Source organism: Malaclemys terrapin, chromosome 15 (assembly GCF_027887155.1).
Source record: "Malaclemys terrapin pileata isolate rMalTer1 chromosome 15, rMalTer1.hap1, whole genome shotgun sequence".
Taxonomy (NCBI): Eukaryota; Metazoa; Chordata; order Testudines; family Emydidae; genus Malaclemys; species Malaclemys terrapin.
This window is the reverse complement of record NC_071519.1, coordinates 15,973,010-15,975,509: the sequence shown is the minus strand read 5'-3', so window position 1 is coordinate 15,975,509 and position 2,500 is coordinate 15,973,010. Positions and strand designations below refer to the sequence as shown.

Genomic DNA, 2,500 nt, shown 5'->3' with positions numbered 1-2,500 from the left:
ACGGCAGGCAAGCCGCCCTGGCCTCACCCACCCCGGCCGCAGCGAGGGACTGCCTCCCGGCCGACTGGATCGGGCCCCTGGAAGTCTGGGGGGAAAAAGAAAATGGAACCTGACGCCTCCGAGGAGGGGGCGCCCAGGGAAGGAGGGAGATCCGGGTTGACCTGGTGACCGGACGGGAAAGCGGCCACCGGGCGTGCCCGTTCAAACCTACGGGTTGACCTGGTGGCCGGGAAGCGAACCGGCCAGCAGGCGAACCCGTTCGATTCCATGGGTTGACCTGGTGCCCGGGAGGGGACTCTGAAAAATTTTCAGCCCTTTCGGCTCGGGGTTGACCTGGTGGCCGAGAGGGGACTCGGACGGCAGGCAAGCCGCCCTGGGCTCACCCTCCCCGGCCGCAGCGAGGGACTGCCCCCCACCCACCCACCCCCCCCCCCGGCTGACAGGATCAGGGCGCACTGGATGTCCGGGACAATATTTTCCCCGACGCCGGGGAGGGCGGGCGGGCGGAGGGGCTCTGGCGGCCAGCCCGGGCCCCGGAGCTCGAGAAGGAAAAAAGGACCGGGCCCGCGAGAGACGGGGGCCCTGCCGCAGGGGGGCAGTCCGACCGGGGCTCACCGTGCGGCAGGCCCGGGCGTCGGCAGGGGAAAGCGGGCGAGGAGGCGCGGGGGCCGGGTGCCTACGGCCATACCGGACCGAACGCCCCCGATCCCGTCCGATCTCGGAAGGTAAACCGTCCCGGGCCTGGCTAGTACTTGGATGGGTGACCGCCTGGGAATCCCAGGTGCCGTAGGCAGCTTTTCCCGGTCCGAGCCAGCTCTCTCTCCTTTTCTGGGGAGGAAGGAGAGGGGGGGGACGGGCCGGAAAGCCCCTCGTCGCTCCTGCCGAGTCGGAGGTCGCGGCCGCAGGTCACGGGTCTGGGCGCCTGGGGTCCGGCTCCCCACCCGGCTTCCTCCGCGGAGGACCCACCGAAGCCGCTGGGGGAGACCCCGGGCATGGGGCGGACTGGCCCGGACCCTCCCGGCCGCCGGCCCGCAGGACCGCCCCGAATCCCCCCGCCCCGCGGCCACCCAGGCCAGGCCTGGCCAGGCGGGACGGACGGCGGGTGTCCAGCGCCCAGCGGCTTCCGCCAGCGGGGACCCACGGCCCCCAAAGCCGCAGGGGGAGGCCCCGGGCCCGGGACGGACTCGCTCGGACCCCCTGCGCCCGGGCGCCGGCTCGCGGGACCGCCCCGAATCCCCCCGCGGCCACCCAGGCCAGGCCTGGCCAGGCGGGACGGACGGCGGGTGTCCAGCGCCCAGCGGCTTCCTCCAGCGGGGACCCACGGCCCCCAGAGCCGCAGGGGGACACCCCGGGGCCGGGACGGACTCGCTCGGACGCGCTCGGACCCCCTGCGCCCGGCCGCCGGCTCGCGGGACCGCCCCGAATCCCCCGCCCCGCGGCCACCCAGGCCAGGCCTGGCCAGGCGGGACGGACGGCGGGTGTCCAGCGCCCAGCGGCTTCCGCCAGCGGGGACCCACGGCCCCCCAGAGCCGCAGGGGGAGACCCCGGGGCCGGGACGGACTCGCTCGGACGCGCTCGGACCCCCTGCGCCCGGCCGCCGGCTCGCGGGACCGCCCCGAATCCCCCCGCGGCCACCCAGGCCAGGCCTGGCCTGGCCTGGCAGGCCGGCGTGCAGCTCCCCCGGGCTTCCTCCCCCGACGACCCGCGCCCCCCCGAGCCGCAGGCGGAGACCCCGGCCCCGGGGCGGACCGGCCCGGGCTCGCTCGAGCCCCCTGCGCCCGGCCCGCAGGACCGCCCCCCCCCCCCCCCCGAATCCCCCGGGAGAGGCCCGGCCTGCACGCCACTGACGACCCGCGGCCCCCAAAGTCGCGGGAGGCGCCCCCGGCCCCGGGGGCCGGTTAGCTCCGTGTCGCTCCGCGCCCCCCCCCCGCCCCTCGCTGCCGGGACCGGGCACCGCCCCAGAGTCAGCCGCAGCCGGACGGCCTGAGAGCTGCCCTCCTGTGGACGACGGTGAGTTTACCTTGACACTAACCGGCCATCAGCCAGGTCAACCCCATTGCTAGACTGGGGTGGACCTGGTGGCCGAGTGGGGACTTGGAACATTTGACAGCTGCTCCCCGGGGCTTGACCGCTTGTCCTGAACGCCCCCCCCCCCACCCCACCCCCCCCAGCCCCCGGCTCCTGCTCCCCTCTCCCCAGCCTCGGTGCTCCGCTCCCTGCCTCGGAGGCTGCCCCTTTGCGGCGCCTGCATCGCCTCCGAGGACGCGCACCTTCCGGAGGCTGGACGTAAAGCCTGACGCCCGCCACCGCCGCCGACCCGGCTCTCCGAGGGACGACTGTGAGGCCTCCCCCCACCCCCGGACCGCCCTGGGGACGACTGCTAAGCCTCCCCCAACGGACCGCCCGGGGGAAGACTGCTAAGCCTTCCCCGGACCTGCTCCCTCTCGACTATTAAGCCCCCCCTCTGTGGTCCTCAGGACCGCTGCCGCGCAGCCCTCGG

General features: G+C 75.5%; 1 non-coding gene across 1 annotated transcript; it reads left to right on the top strand.

Annotated features, from left to right (window-relative positions):
• The first annotated feature begins 674 nt into the window (after positions 1-674).
• LOC128823859 (5S ribosomal RNA) lies at positions 675-793 on the top strand. Its single transcript, XR_008442094.1, has one exon. It is a non-coding gene; the product is annotated as a 5S ribosomal RNA (ribosomal RNA).
• The last annotated feature ends 1,707 nt before the right edge of the window (positions 794-2,500 follow it).